The 16,948-nt window shown below is 40.9% G+C and overlaps 1 protein-coding gene and 2 pseudogenes across 2 annotated transcripts in view; 2 read left to right on the top strand and 1 right to left on the bottom strand.

Moving 5' to 3' along the window:
- The window catches only part of LOC144642710 (uncharacterized), a 126,845-nt gene that overhangs the window by 19,588 nt on the left and 90,309 nt on the right, over nt 1–16,948 (bottom strand). The gene's annotated exons all lie outside the window — the stretch shown is intronic.
- Nucleotides 8,122–12,990, top strand: LOC144642717 (uncharacterized; annotated as a pseudogene). The gene is made up of 3 exons (XR_013568767.1): nt 8,122–8,229; nt 11,531–11,788; nt 11,912–12,990. The product of XR_013568767.1 is annotated as an uncharacterized LOC144642717 (transcript).
- On the top strand, nt 14,582–15,899 carry LOC144640726 (uncharacterized; annotated as a pseudogene).

The following is a 16,948-nucleotide window of genomic DNA, read 5'->3' as shown; positions in this document are numbered from 1 at the left end:
GAGCAGTAAAATTTTGCAGCAGAGTGGCAGAGTGCAGAGTCCTAATTTTTAAAAAAAAAATTTTCCAAAAAAAAAACCAAATTTTTTTTTTCCCCCCAAAAAAAAACCCTTCAAAAAAAAAAATATTGCACCCTAGAAAGGGATTGCAAATTACATTCCCACAGTCTTTCGTAAAGTACATGTATTTATGGTATATTATTATTCCATCCTTGAAAGTGTCTGTGCAGTAATTAACTTGATTGAAAAGATGCTTTCTGGAATTTTGTCAATTGGTAACTGAAAGGAGGCACAGCTATATTCAAGTTGTTGCTCTGCTCATTTGTAATTCCTAACCTCACTCCACCTTTCCCCCCTTTCCCCCTCTCTCTCTCTCCTTTCCAATTTCCCCACCCCATTTTTAATTAACTGCTATCCAAGCGTAAAACACAGATAGGGCTCAAGATGTGATGCTTCCCCACTGTACAGTAAATTGTCAATAATATCATAGTCAGACTGTTTATGAAAGGCTTGTTTGCCCCAAGCTCCAACATCAGCCTTGTCATAACTTGATTACTCCACTGAGCTCTGCCCAGATCTCTGCTTAAGCCAGCTTCCATCTTTCCTTGCATGTGGCTAACTTCTTATCTTCAACATGTAGTGTTGGATTCTACCATCAGGAGCTCTACCAGACACCCAGCTAGAAACAGATAAAAAGTGAGACAATGCCCGATTCCTTCTATGGCGCACGCCTGCAGGGAATCACAGTAGTTGTATTCATCTTTACTCAGCCCCTCCGTTCTTTCCTTGTGGCCTTGGCCCCCTCTCTTTTGTTGCCGTGTGTCACCATGCTGGCTTCTCATCCTCTCTTTCGCCGGCTGGCGACCTCTCTTGTCGCCGCTCCATTGTCGCCATGTACTTGGTCTCTGAGGGTTGCTCAGTCTTGCACATGGTTTGGTGAATACAACTACCACGATTCCCTGCAGGTGTGCGCCATAGAGGGATCGGTGCACCACCCCATTTGGTCAAAACTATGATGTAAGCTGTTTACATGGCTAACAGACCTTATCACGGTTTTGACGCCATCTTGACGAGTAGGCAAAGCGGGTAGAAATTACAGTGTTTGTTTGGGAATCCAACAGCAAATACATGTATCTTTTACAAAAATTGAATTCTGGACAACTTTTTGAATTGTAAAGTTGAGATACTAGGCAAAAGGTTTTATCCGCCGAATTTCCGGGGCTAGAAAACCTTCAGTTATGTTTTTATTTTCCCATAATTTGTCTACCGGTATATTTTTTTTTCCCGCCAACCGCGTCAATTTGTGGAAAAAATTATAGACAAATGTATGGGACTGAACGCTTTCTAGCCCAGCTACATCCTTCAAACTCGGCGAATAAAAACTTTTGACTAGCATCTTAACTTTACAATTCATAAGTTGTCCAAAATTCAATTTTTTTAAAAGATATTTGCCGTCGGATTCCCATACAAACACTGTAATTTCTACCCCCTTTGCCTACTCGCCAAGATGGCATCGAAAACCGTGATAAGGCCTATTCCATAATTCGTCTGATCACATGCACAAATATACTGTAAATTAACTTTTACATGTTTTTCATTAACAACTGGCTACCTAAGGTTGCAATTGACAACTTTAAACTGAGGATTTAAAAATTACATTTTCAGGTTTTAAATGGTTGAACTTTGAGAAATCAACAAGCAGCCTTGTTAAGCCCACAAGGGTTTGTCGAGAGTTCCTGCTCTACTCTACCATATGTAATAATAATAAATGTATCAAAGGCATGTAATTAGGCTTAATTGTAGAGCGAAATAAAGATTGATTGATTAAAGATTGATTGATTGAGCCCTGGGGTATATGGACATTGCTTTTTTATTGAAATACAGCAGCACTCAATAAAACAGACATCACAGGGAGCACGTAAAGTACCGCTGCTTCTTTTCTACAATACTGTCAGCATCATAATAACGATAGAGTACAAGTTTAGACCACCTTATTTTAACAATGTCGCACATGATGTGAAAACAGGCACGGGATCTAGTCGCAAAAGGCACCTGATACGTAAAATAAATGACCTTACCATTGGTACGATTTCCTCCTCTTTTCAACAGCTTTTCCTTCTTCCTTGAAAGCAAAATATAACACCAAAATCGGATGCATAACTTCGTTCTGAGCTACACTCGAGAAGTACAATTTCGACTTGAACTTTGCTTTTCACTTGCCGGTTTACTTTGCCGCTGCCGACTTTTTTCCCAGGCTCCCTCGGAGAAAAATTGGATGCATTATGGGATAGCTGTGCGGAAAGACATGCTCGGGATAACTCTCGGGATCCCCCGAACGATAAACCCCGCGGGTTGAGCGCGTCCGTGAAAGCCAAAAGACCTGGATTTGGTGCAAAAGATACAAAACAGTAAATGAAACATGAATATCCAGTTGGAATGTTTCAAACGGGAAAACGGCGAGACTACCTTCCAAAAAAAGCAAAAAAGTCGTGTTCCAGGATCATCCCAAACGGAATTTCCGGATTTTTTTGGTTTGGTTTTCGTTTTGCACTTTAAGCTATCCTGGATGTAAGGGATGGATGGACCATTATATTTTTTTAAAAAATAAAGTGGGGGAGCGCTGAGCAATTTTTCTAAGCAGGATTTTTTTTTAGTTTTGTTTGTTTTGTTTTCTTTTGTAAAAAAATGTCTGATTTAAGGTTGATTTCCACTGTCTCATTTGAGTAGGTAAAACGGGCGTTTAAAAACGTACGTTGACAGATTTCCACTCTCGCGTAAAAAGTAATAACAAGTGTTTCTTTTTTACGTGCGTTGAATTAAATGCCCGCTATCCTGATTTTTGGCGCCAAAGACCAAGGAGATCACGGGTTATTAGCCTGCGTGGCCGGCGTTCAAAGGGGAAGGAGAAGGGGAGTTAATTCGAGCGTGGACGCCGGCCACGCAGGCTAACGGGTTATTTGATTTGCCTGCCGCCAAAGTAATGGCACCCGCTGGAGACAACCGTTTCCTTCTCTCCCGCAGGGGGGGGGGGGGGGTACTCCCATATGTTGGCTATATAGGTATGTGCCGCGGGATAGGGTATGGTTTTTGAGGTTCTCGGTCCTAAAATAGGGTATCATTTTTGCTCCTTTTGGCATTGTGTTCCTTGTGTGATCCTTAGTTAAGGTGCCTACATTCTATCAGCTAAAATAAACGTCCAGCTAAACGAAAAAAAAAGGTAACTTTAAACTGAACTATCCGTTCAAGTTTTAACGTGCGTTGCAAACGAACAAAACCCTGGTATAGTATAGGACTATACCGGGGTTTTGTTCGTCTGCAACGCAGGCTATTCAAGTTGAAGAAAAGCGATTTTTTAAAGATTTGCGCTTTGCCGTGTGCAGTTAGCCGTTATTTGGGTCGTCACAGAACTCTTCTCCTTCCTTGAATAGGGTGTCATTTTTCGGTTTTGGCCCTTAAAAAGGGCTTTTTTTCGCTTTCTTTATCCTTAAATAGGGTCAGGGTTTAAGGATCTTCGCGGCACCCCCTATCCGAAATTTATGGGAGTACCCCCCGGGACTTTCTCCTTTTCTACCTACGGCTGGGTAATAAGAAAGCTGTTTCAAAACTGTTATCATGAATACCACACACTAGGTAAAGAAATGTGTGAATATGACCACGGGTCATTTTTTAAATAATAGGGCCCCAAAGACACCATAAAGTGAATAAAGATTTGAGTAGGCTTTCCCGGCTTCTCGATTCACAGCGTGACCTGACGCCAAGCGTTTTCTTTCACTACTGCGTTCAGATGAAGAAGCACTTCTCATCGAGGGAGCTCGAAAATTGTCACCAATATGGAACTGACTACAGACACAAATTACAAGAACGGAGTTGTGAAAGAAAACGCTTGGCGTCAGGCCACGTAGGTTGTTAATCGGGAAGCTGGGAAGGCCTACTCAAAATTTTAGTCACTTTATGGTGTCTTTCTGAAGTATTTATAAAATGACTCAAAAATGAATAAATAGGGCCTGATGTTTTAAACGTGTTTTAATAAAGTTTTCCCGTTCCATTTGCCACAACCGGACCGTTCGTTCGCAGTGGATGCAAGGTCATATAAGCAACTGAACCCAAGAACGCTAAAATTTACCCCTTAAATCGCTTCAAATGTATCCAGAATTCTTGTCAAGTGTAGATAGAGGACGTTTCTACACTAAGAGTGAGGGTTTTTCTTTTGAACTTCCATCAAGGCTTAAGGAAGATAAAGTAGAAACGTTTCACCTTCGATCATCATGTTTTTTGGACCCAGGCTCTTCGCAGTTCTATCAAACGGGGAACTTTTCAAAAGGAACAGCTTCTTCCCGTTCCGTTGACGTGACGGAAAAATTTGCACTGTTCCATTTGTCGAAAAATTCTCACCGAAAATTCAATAAAAATGGAAAGCGCCCTCAGTATCTCTTGGAGTATTTTTTTTATCTCGCGTCTTTGCCGTAGGTAATCAAAGTCTCTTCGAGATATCGACGTTTTTGCATGAAGTATGAGTCGAAGGTTTATCCTGTGCATTGTTCTTCGAACTTATCACTACAGTTTCTTTGTAGTTTAGTTTAACAATTTCCTATCTTCGCGGAGGAAATGCAGCCATATAATTTTGTCAAAAATGGCTCGTCCGCGCCGGGTATTTATACACATATTCCTTAACATTACACAAATAAACAGTGCAAATTTCAGCGAGATCTGACAATTTTATACTTTAAAATTGCAAGGACTTTTCAAGGCAGTCGATTACGGCAGCGAAATTAGCAAATGAAACAGCAAAATATGCGTTCGACGCTTTGTTTTTGCGACGCCATATTTGAATTATATTGTTATAGGTAGACCGCTGTTCAATGTGTTCAAGGCCGTATCGTTACGATTGCTCCACGAAAAAGCACGAAAAAAAATACGGATATTTCCGACTACTGTCGGGGAAAACATTGCGCATATAATTGCGGCGTAAACAAATCGTTACACTCAAGCTGCGTTTTGTCTAGGCTCTGCGAGGGTCGGATATCAAGACCCAGGATTAAACAAAAGCCATATATACAGTGAATGCTTTTGAATTATATTTGAAGATGAAATACGAAAGAATTTTGCTGTCTTTGACCGAAATTTCACTCGAACTGCGTAGATACGATCGCATGTTGTAAAGCCGATTCATGCAACATTGCTATCAACGCGAAATCTCGTCCCTAACGACCTAGGCTGATGACGAAATAGAATTGCGCTTGCATGTAGCGACCAAATTTGGCCTAATATTTAACCGCTCCTAAGCTAAAAGAAGCCATTTGTTTTGACTTCAATAATATCTTTGAAAAGAGCGAGTTTTTTGGTATGGTTTATTTTTGACGTTTGTAATTTTTAAACGATGTAAGTGCTAGTGATTATTAATTCGTGTTTTAGTTACGCAATCCATTGTTTGTGCGACGCTTTTTATAGATCGCCTTTCAGACACACGTGCGTTGAGATAAGAAAGCTGACATGTCACTTTTAAAATTGTTATATAACGTTTGTAAATGTGACAAGTCACGTTTTTTTCCACGAGATCACCCACAGCGGAAAGTAATCCCTTGAGAAATTAAAACAGTCCCTTGAGAAATTAAAAAAGTCCCTTGAGAGTTTACAAATATGTGGTTCCACATTTTTACCACATAACCCCTATTTTACGTTTTTAGCTTGTAAACAAGCAAAAACGTCGAAAAAAGGGAGAAGCAAACGCTTGTCTCCAGTCAGTGGCAGTGGGTGCCATATCTTTAGCCTGGTTTCCACTAGCGACGCAAGCACAAGCTCGAAAAACACAGCTCTTATTTCACCGTAAAAACGGCTTCGACTCAACACATGCTCAAGCAAAAGCACAAGCACATTGCAGTTTTATGCTTGTGCTCGTGCTTGCGGCAAGCACAAGCATCAAAATTTATCCTTTCTGCGTGATTGTGCTTGTGCTTCCGTCGCTTGTGAAAATCAGGCTTTTGGCGGCAGGCAAATCAAATTGCCCGCGATCTCCTTGCTTTTTGGCGCCAGAATTCAGGATGGCGGGCATTTACTTACGTTTAACGCGCCAAAAAAAGAAACGTTTTTTATTACTTTTAACGCGACAGTGGAAATTGGTCAACGTACGTTTTTTAACGCACCTTTTACGTACACAAGTATTTACGCGACAGTTGAAATCCATCTTAAAGTTGAACTCAGTTCAACTTTTTCGAAAACCCTCACCATTGCTACGTGCGTATACGTGCGTGTAACGTACGTAAATACCTTGAACTAAACGTGGTATTGGAAATTAGACAACGTAAAGTCGATGCACGTAATCGCGCCGTAAAACTACATTTTTACGTACGTTTAAAATTTTCTTTTACGTTGACGTGCGTGGAAAATAACGCAACTTTGGAAATCCACCTTAAGAAGTTTATTATTCAACGTTTCTTTACAACGTTTTTCTCATGTTTTTACCGTTTTTGAATCTTTCTTACTATAAGAAGGATTAAAAGGACAACACGGAACCTGTTAAACTAGGCCGGTGTTATAGAGAACAAATATCGTGAGATATTTTGTACCTGAAAGAAAGAAACAATAGGCGCTGAGTTCATTGTTTGGTTTGCCGCCCTAGCATGATCTAATGAGTAGTGTCGCGCATTCATAGCAACCAATGAAAACAGCTCTTTCTTAGCGTCTATGAATATTAACAAGCGTCATGACACAGGCGCGTAGCTGAGGTTTAGGAAGGGTGTTCGTATTGACAGGAATATTTTTTAGGGGGTTATTAAATACAAGCGCCGAAGGCGCGAGCTTCTTGGGGGGTCTGGGGGCATGTCCCCCAGAATATTTTGAAATCTAGAGGCCCGGAAATGCTATTTTCAGCATTGTGCACGTCAATATTTCAAACTCAATGGAGTGTAAAATAACACTTATTTCCGGCGATTTGTTAACTTGATTCATTCATACATACATACCGGCTTAGTACACTAAACGTTTTACAAAAGCTTGACTTGTGGTACAAAGGCATCTCAGGGTAAAAGCTTAAGGAGGCTCGATGTGTTTTTGACTGGGGGTGTGCCTGGCGCCCCCGTCGGCCGTCCCCCGGCGCTCCGCCCGCTCTCGCCCCGTGGTGTGTGTCGCGGCGCGCCCGGCGCCCGGCGCTCTCCCCGCGCCCCCCGCTCCCGCCTGCCCCCCTCCTGCCGGGCGGCGCCGGCCGGCCCCCCGCCCCCCAGACCCCGGCTCCACCGTCAATGTACTAAACGCAGCGTCAAAGCGTCAATATGCACTAAATACACGTATCAACTGGGTCCCCCGAAATTGTATTTCCCGCCTTTCGTCTATTGATACTCCATTTATCAAATCCCGAACGCCTGTTAAGGAAATATTTTTCAACGATGGGATTATTTTGACTACATATAATACTAGGTCACTAGGATATATTGAGGCCACTTACTTACTAATTCACTACAGGACTATTCGTAAAGCAAACTTGACAATTGCATCATCCTCGGGTGGAGGTCATGAGAACCAATGAGGAGAGCCCATTCTCCTAACAATTTAATACTTTCCCGATACTTTTTGCGTTTTCATGCAGGGTAATTTAAAAGCTGCAACACTAAATGTTTGTTTTCAATTCCCCCACTATTTGCTAAAAGCTGAAAATCAACAGTTTGTGTTTTCAGTCCTCCATTATTGACCTCCAAAGGGGGTTCGTTTGAACCCCTCGAACCCCCCTTCCTACGCGCCTGTGACAGACATAAACTTTCTTTAACTGTAAGTAAATGTCCCGAGAACAATAGGCATTCTACGCTATGGCCTGGTTTTCACTAGCGACGCAAGCACAAGCGCAAGCATAAATATAACAGCTCTTATTTTACCGTAAAAACGGCTTCGATTAAAGCAAAAGCACAAGCACATTGCATTCTTTTTGCTAGCACAAGCATCAAAATTTATCCTTTTTGCGTGATTGCGCTTATGTTTGCGCTTGTGCTTGCGTCACGAGTGAAAACCAGGCTTTATTGTACTCCACGAAGCGGAGCTGGATAATGACATTACTTTACATATTTAACATGCGTGAAATATGCCCCAAGCAATTAACAACGTCATGCAAGCTTACGTAGCAAATTTATAAGGAGAGCACTTTCACTCCAGTCTGCAGTTACACCCAAACGTCGATCGCGAGCTGGTTGGTCATTGCATTCAATCCTACTCCGAGAAACCACTGCAGAATATCTGAAAATATTATAGGTGAGTAACCATTTTTAAATTTCATTTTATCCCATATGTTATCTTGCCTGTATACACGCGGCATGTGCGTGTATGGATGAATCATGCATGGGCGCTGGAATATCTGATGCATGGAAAGGAAAATTGAGACGAAACTCTGGAGTTTCATAAAAAATGTCGCCTTGAAGTTTCGTTTACATACGACAATTAATCAATTTTGTTTTCTTAGGGTCAGTATGTTCCTAAGGAGAGCTTTTCGTAAAGTGAGGGGGATAAAATTGTGTTCCCTTACACTTCTCTGCAACGTTAACATAAGTATTTAACATATACAAAGTTGTGTTTGTTTGCACAGATATCATTTTTGAAGGCCTAAAACTTGAGACGAAACTTGCCTCTTTGGTGTAAGTGACTCTGACGAATCTCGATCGCGATTTGTCTTTATTTCTGTTATTTCTTTCGCGGTGAATATGCACAGTGACGCGCCTATGATATTTCATCTTTCGTGCGAAGTCATGGTGAATGTTTAGCAGCTACAAAATTAAGCAGTCACAGAGTTTGCTAATTGAGTATATTTCAACTGCAGATAAAGAAATGTTATATATAAATTCTTCTTAATTATTTTTCTTTGACGCTTCTTTGAAATCGTCTGTTCGTTGTTAAGATTTCCAAGAGCAGTTAGGCGGAACTTTTAACAAGGCTGGGGAATGTTTCAGTTTTGAAACGATCCGTTATAGTTTATGTTGTAAACTTGGCAGTGTGGCTCATTTTCAGATTTATATGAACTCAAACAGTAAAAACCGTACAGGTTAGCTTTATTTCCGTCAGCTCAAATCAAATGGCTAATCTTTCTAAACGCTAACAATTTTCGTAAACGATTCACTCATCTCAGCGACTAACACCCACGGTTGGAAACTGTGCTTACTCAGCGAATGTCGCCCCTTGATGTTGCAAAAAGGTCTGACGAAAGTAAAACCCTCTGTCACTGGCGGGCCCTGTACACGTAAGGATGAACTTTTTTTCTCGTCACGAAAAGCAAGTTGGAGCACTATTACTCTGATAGTCGAAAGCAGCCAGCAAAATGATGAAATAAGCGATCAATTACCGATACTCATTTGGGGAATTATAAAAATATATATTTGTCACAACAGGATGTCACAACTTTATTGGTCTGAAGCAAGCTTGCTTTACAATCTCGATATCCATGTGTTCCGTGTCTTTGGCACATTGTTAGTGGTGGGTGTTTACGGTTCGCAAGGAACTAGGCAAAATTAAGTCCGCATTGTAGTTTTCCCGCAGTGACGAGTTCATTTTCGCATGACTTCGTTTCTCCTTGTGCACTCAACAAAATTACTTGAGTATGATTGGTCGAGAAACTCTGTAGAGGTGCCAATTAAGTTACTATGACAACAGCGTATTATTCGCTATTATCATCATTTTTCAAGTTGATGGATTTTACTTTGGATTGTAAGCAGTTTCTTTTTTTAAATCTTCGCGCTATCGACGAACTTTAGAGAAAAGAGAGGGTAATGAATAGTCTATTAGATTATCAAATGTACAAAAGTTTACCGCTAATTTCTGTTGTGGTCGAGGTACATCAAGCTAGATAGACGTGCAATTTTGGTGCCGTTTTGTCAAATGTTTTAATAGTAAAAAACTTGCACAAGCTTGTTGTACCTGAAATTTACCAACTCAATACGTCTGGAAGGTTTCAAATTGCATGCACTCGTCCTATAATTTTGAGAACTTTCAAAACATCTTAAGTACCTATCAATCATGAATTGTTTGATACGCTCTCGCCATCTGAAACTCAATATCAGAGATCTAAATGACTGATCAAATTTCGACTTCCTGCTTCGCAAAAACAATAGAATGAAGCCTCTACAATATCCGAACCGCTTCTTAAACAATGACATGGAAAATGCGATCGTTGGCACGGGGACTCCAATACGTTCCAATACGTTTTGCTCAGGCTGAAGAATAAAACCTTTGGTCAGGCTGAAGAATAAAGCTCGTTTATTTTACCAGGGATTTCTTTGCACCAGGGGTCTGGCCTCTGAAGGGACTGTAGTGTAAAATGCAGGTTAAAAGCGCTGGGCTTATACAGCTTCCGAAGGGGTATTAGGTGGGATTACAACTGGGGGAGCATGATTCCTAAGGACTTGTAAAAACTCGTTTGTCAAATCACCTGGCCAGAAACGATTTTTAGACTTTGATAACGGATATATTGTAAGAAAGCCTCTCTGAGTAATCGTTTTTATCTGTACTCTACTTGCAAACTTGTTCATTGTCTATTTCTAATTTTCTGTGAGGATGTAAGTAAGATTGATGGGAAAGGGCTTATATGGGAGGGGGTTACAATATAGGAATATGTTTTCCATTAGCTTACATACGTATACTGACATATTGGAATTGTCTGCAAATGCGAGTAGCTGCGAGCGACCTCACCAGCTTCGAATTGGTAATGGTATTAGCAGACAAAACAGCCCTCGATCTAGTCAAGTTCTCCTAAAAATTAGCTAGCTTGCATGCCATGGGACTGTTGAGGGAAAAAACATCCATTTGATGCGATATGTTAACATTAGTGGGAGTTCGAGATAGCGGGGTCCTCTTGTATTTTTGTACGTGTATAAAATGTTCCCTGATTTCTGAAACTCTATATCAAATAACTAATAATAAAGTAATTATACTTAACTGTCCGCTGCATATCGCTGCATGATGCGTTTCATTTATCTGCGCAAACAGTTTGATTTCTAAAACTCAATATCACGAACCCTTTATTAAAATAAAAAGCGGTATTATTTAGGTGCGTCCAAGGTGTTATGATTTCTATTTAGCTTTACTTTAGTTCCTGCCTAATTGATAGAATCCATGAAACAACACTAAAACTGCTTTGTGGCATTGTAAGCTTGATTAGCAGTAGGAAGCGATTCCTATGATGACCGCGAAATCTCAGCAACCATCAATTTTCTTCTTTCAACAGAGAAACCCAAATGACATTAATTTCTAGTATATGAGCTCTGTCATTTTCTAAAAGAGTTAACTATTCAGGTTTTCATGACCTTTTTTGAGTGTCAAGTTGGTTTTTGGACATGGCGAGTTAATTATTTACTGACATGATATGAGCGAAAGTAGTAAAGCGTATTAGAGAAATGCAATATCAGCAATGACTCAAAGAATTTACGTTTTTGAAAGCTTATTTTGCAAGCATTCAGAGGGGTTCGAGCCAAACGTTTGCTCTGACGAATTGTTGTCATGTTACAAGGAGTGATTATTGGTAGGATTCATATGATAAAGGTTTACAACTGATGATCTTGTTTCACAGGGAGATGGAAATGTGGTCACTATTGGCCCTGTTGTTCCTCGTACAGCGCGGATGGACCCAGCAGTACTCGTGCCACCCATTTTTTGGTCCTTCGGGAACCACAGCTTGCGTAAAAGTACCATCCTACAATAACCAGTATCAATGGGCTACCTGCCTTACCAATAGCTACATTTTGCAGAAGAGCTCCCATAGACACATTTGTCAACACCAATTTGCAATCTATTGCTGGTACCAGTGCATGATAGAGGTGCATGACAAGGAACCTACCCCCCCCCCCCCCGCCCCCCGCCCCCGCCCCTCCGTTCCCCCTCCCCCCTCCCCCCCCGCCCCGCCTTCGCCCCGCCCCCCGCCCGTGACCCGCCCGCCCCCCGCGGGTCCGCCAGAATCTGGCCCAGTCACAAGCGACTGCTCGTGTACACCCAGCTCCGTTCCGAAACCAACGATCTCCAGGCCCACTTCATCTCTACCTTCCTTTTGCTATAGTCCTTCTGGAACGAGTTGCCTTTGGTATCGAAGCTGTTTGGAAAGAAAGTATCCTTGTAAAAACACAAACAATGCCGACCCAATTAGGTATGCTGAAGAGATGTGCTGGTTGTATAATAATAGGAAAAGCATTTTCAGTTCCGACGGGAGGAAATGGGTTGATGGTGTTCGTAAGTGCCTCCAGGTCAACCTAGTGCCGTTGCTCTGCGTCCGTGGGCCAAGCCAACGTGTCAAGAGGTAGGACAAAAAGCGTTTGAATCTCAAGTGTCTTGCTACCTTAATCCAGACCAAGGCGTTCCATCCATTTGTGATCTAAATTGCAAGGAATACTTCAAGATCTTTTTGGTCATTAAAGGGTACATCTTCCGAGTGGAAAGAGTTTGGGAATCTCTCAGTGGGCTATGGAACATTGACGACAAATGTGGATCAAACAGTTCCCGCAATTGCTTTAAAGAAGGAGGTCAAGGGCTGATCAAAATCACTAAGATATCGATCAAAAAGTTCAATCCACGAGTAAAGCGTTCCTTGGATATTGATAAAAAAACCTGTATTACTAGCTGCTGTTGCACATTCACATGAAACACGAATAAGGTGATGTCTACGTTTTAGGCAAGCGAAAAGAATACGACGACTCAGTTTTCATCAGGAACACTTCCAATAAGTTTCTGTATATGCTAAAAAACAAAATGCATCGCACCGATCTACAAGTTGTAAATAACCTATTTACACAATTGAACGGACGGATCTACCATTTGTACACCAGGAAAAAACATACTCGATCATCTCAATAACAATGGAGCACCGTCTAACAAATCTCTTCAAAGCGAGCCATAAAATTTTTGAAACGCAAATTTCCATCCATTCCATTCGGCGGATTATAAAACAAAGAGCATTTGAAACTGTAAAGCAATTTTTTCAATAGTTGCTATCGTGACGTGGTTTTCTACGAAATGTGGCCAATACAACCTGTATGACTCTGGAATAAACTCAGTGATAGACTCGCCTACAAGTTGAGATTACAGAGCACGAAGCGCGAAAGATCCGGGGTCTACTACAGTAAAAACCCGCGTATAAGAACCTAACATTTAAGAACCTGTTAGGCTAAAATTTCATTTTTAAGCACCCTTCACATAAGAACCATTTTAGGCTAAAATTCTAAAACAGGTTCTTGTTTTCAAAAAAGAAAAAAATAATCTGTACCCGTGTTTTTGTGTCATTTCTTTTGCCAAATACAACGAAATTTTACGACGGTCGAAGCTTTGGAATCTGTTATTCCTCAGTTTCTCCTAATGAAACATCTGTGGTGAGTACAGTATTTTATTAGAGTATGTATAATGAACGCAATTTGTGGATAGCTTTTGTCGACAAGTACGGTAGAAGTACCTTTACGATATGTAAACGTAAACGACTTTTGCAGCAAATGTTTATAAGTGAAGAAGGCGTTGGTCTGCTTTGCTGAATTCTTTCGCTTTGCGCAATTGTAGAGAGCAAACTTCTTCGTAACCTGCGAACGCAGACCGGGTATTCCGCCCTGCTAAGCTCAGACTGAACGAATCGGACCGGAGACTCTCAAGGAGGCATTTACAATTCAATACCTGCTATGGCTTTACCTGATTTACAAGGGCAGTGCAAGCGCATAATCGATGAAAAGAGAAACCAGACGGGTAAAAAAGTAACATTTAACTTGTCCATATAATACATGGACTTTATTTCGCATCTGTCTCGAACGATGTCTGCTATCTTTATTGACGGTTTTTGCTAACCATCGCTTCAGTTTGCAGTTAGTTATTCCTTTCGGCATTAGAATTCGCTGCACCTTCTCAAAGACTCACTCGCTTCCTTCAGCTAATAGAGAGCTTTAGTGGAGACATCATTTAAATCATTGAGTGAGTGGAAGTGAGTCATTCATATCTCACAAAGTTTCACTTGTGCAAACGCTCGTGATAATAATTCACAGTAAATTAATTTACAACGGTATCTTAAAGAAATGGGTTAGTGCTTGGGACATTGAGAGGCGGGTTCGGACAAGCTTCAGTATTGTCAAGACATGTAAATGCAGTTTAGCGCAAGTTGTCGAATTTATGGTCATAACCACCTTCTCTACCATACTAATGCAAAACATGTTTTGCATTTATTGTATTTACTTGGTTTGTGATGATCCGTGACATAGAAATTATTGTTGCTTCTTGTTTCGGTAGCTTGTTTGTTCCCCTTATTATACCACTAATTATGGTTTGAGATATTGTCTTGCGTTTTGCATGTGTTAACCTACATTTCGATGTTTTGTAATTATATAACCAGGGACTTAATTGATTTGACATGGGGCTGGATTATTTGCTTTAAAAAATATAAATGCCCCTTTTCCACAGATATGACACAACTTAACATTGGTGTACTTTTAACACAAAACAATGACTGTTTGCTAATCAGCCATGATAGAAAACGCAATCTCCTCCGTAATTTTGAAATAGATTACACGTATTACGAGTTATTATTATGAGTGATGACATTATTTCATTTTAAATATTTTATTTTGACAGATATTTGATAAATCCAGCTTGGAGTAAGATGTGGAAGTCGACTCTCCTGTTGTTGTTGTTTGTGGTGCGGTGTGGATATGCCGCACAGTGTGACAGGAATGTAGGCCCATCAGGACCCAGCGAATGCGTACAATTGTCCGAATACTATGACAAATATCAGTGGGCAACCTGCATGACAAATGTCTACATCCAACAAAAAAGCAGCCACAAACATATCTGCGTGGACCGCTCTTCAACCTATTGCTGGTAGCAGTGCATGATCGAGGTACATAACAAAGAAAGTGGCTCAGTTTCAGAAGATTGTTCCTGTGATCCAGACGCGGTCTATCCCACCCTATCTCTGCCCCAGGAGTGTTACAGCCCGGCTGGCGATTCCTGTAACTGGTATCGCAACTGCCTGGAAAAGAAATACCCTTGCGAAACAACGAGCAATGCATATGCAATAAAATACGCTGAGATATACGAGCGATATTCCTTATTTAGCGAAGATGGGAAGAAATGGGTAGATGGCGTCCGTAAGTGCCTACAGGTCACTCTAGCACCTTTGCTACGCAGATGGGAAAACCCATCGTGCGAGGCATTACGAGAGAAGGCATTTAACTCTCACGAACCTTGCTACTTGAATCCAGATAAAGACGTGCCGTCGATATGCGATCTTGATTATTCTCAATTCTCAAAGATCTTCTGGACCATCAATTGCGCTTTTGTCAAGCTAGATACAGCAGGGAAGACTTTGAAAGGACTGTTGGTAGTAGGAACCAATTGTGCTGTCAGATATGCTGGGCAAAATTACAAGGACGTCACAAGATTCGTCAAGCTAAAAATAAAACGTTTCTTCCGACGAAACAGGCGTTGCACTGATTCCCTTCCAGAGGCTGATGTTCAAAGTCGGTTTGCTGATGCAGTCAGTTCAGAGATTGCAAGTGCCTTGAAGTGGAACACGGATGTGATGGACTGGTTTTCCTACCCTGAACGTTTGAATGACACGGACTATCTGGACATCGTCATGGCCTTAGCAGACAAAAGAGCCCTGGGGATCATTACTACGTCCACTCCGATCCATCGGTTAACTTAAACAAGACCATCCAAGAGTTTGCTCCAGCTGTAGAAAAAGGATCTCTTCCCTTGCAAGTGGATGGCAACAATGTTTGGATCAAGTCTTTGGCTTCGTGCTCTGATAAATTGTGTGAAAGCACCCAGACACTGGCAGTTTCAGAGAAGCCTCCAAACCTAAATCCTCTTGGAAAGGTGCTGCTAATATTGCTGACAGTAGTGGTGGCCTGTGTGGAGTTATTGCTGTGTTGAGCATGTTGATGGAAAAACTGTTATTCTAACATGGAGTCATTTTTGTGGTGATCACTGAGTGAGCAAATTATAGTGACTTTTTAGCGTGGAATATACATTCACCAAACCCGGACGGTAGCAAGTAGTATGCAAAATAATGTTTTGCTTTTGTTTTCCTTATGTAACCAACATGCTTATCTATTTACACCCTTTTTAAAAGCATAGACAGATTTGGCTAACGTTTTTACATCCTTGTTGACTTATAATTTTGATCTTGTAATGATTCAATTGAGATGTTGTTCTTCTGTTCATACATTCTCCTATGCACTCAGTTAAGGAGGACATAAATTATTGCACAATTGTAACTTCCCAAATGAATCATCACATCGACTGAATTCGGGTGGCAGAAAGGATGTAAAAATTTTAGTCAAATTCTTCTATTTTTCTCATGATTGTAAAAAAATAAGCTAAATGTTATCAATGCCTTGACTTTTATAAAGATTTCTGCAATTAAACAAACACGTGTGGAAAATGTAAGATAACTTCATCAGCATATTAAGCCAAAAAATACGTCCAGGCATATTTTGTACTCTTGAAGAAGAAATAAAAATTCAGTCAATAAAAACTCTGCTACGGACCGCGTTATTTCAGTTCAAGGTTGATTGGAAATGTGCAATGGTTCTAGTCTGGATTAAGGTTAAGGACTCCCTCCACACCAATGCTGATTGACTTTCAATCACCGTTTAATTCCAGCTAACCGGCTAGCGCCGACCAAATTTGGAAGAAGATCCTATTATACGACGATTGAAGTCATTAAAATGACGTCGATTGTCCTACATCAAAAATTAGCCAATCGCAACCTCGTTCCCACGGCATTAACCGATCGCAACCTCGTTCCCACGTCACACAGCAACTGCTCTGATACAGAACGAGTGGGAAAAAGGCGAGATTTGTGCAGTACGACGAGAAGAAAATCACCAAGTTATTAGAAGACAAGGGGAAAAAAGCAACAAAGGCAAGTCAAACGATTTTCAAAGCGTTTCTTTAAGAAAAAAATTTTCTGGAGCAGCCACAGCGGAGGACTTGGCGAAATTTTACGAAAATTATACGT

The sequence above is a fragment of the Oculina patagonica genome, chromosome 2 (assembly GCF_052425735.1).
Source record: "Oculina patagonica isolate OP01 chromosome 2, crgOcupat, whole genome shotgun sequence".
Taxonomy (NCBI): Eukaryota; Metazoa; Cnidaria; class Anthozoa; order Scleractinia; family Oculinidae; genus Oculina; species Oculina patagonica.
This window is presented reverse-complemented; position numbering and strand designations above follow the sequence as displayed.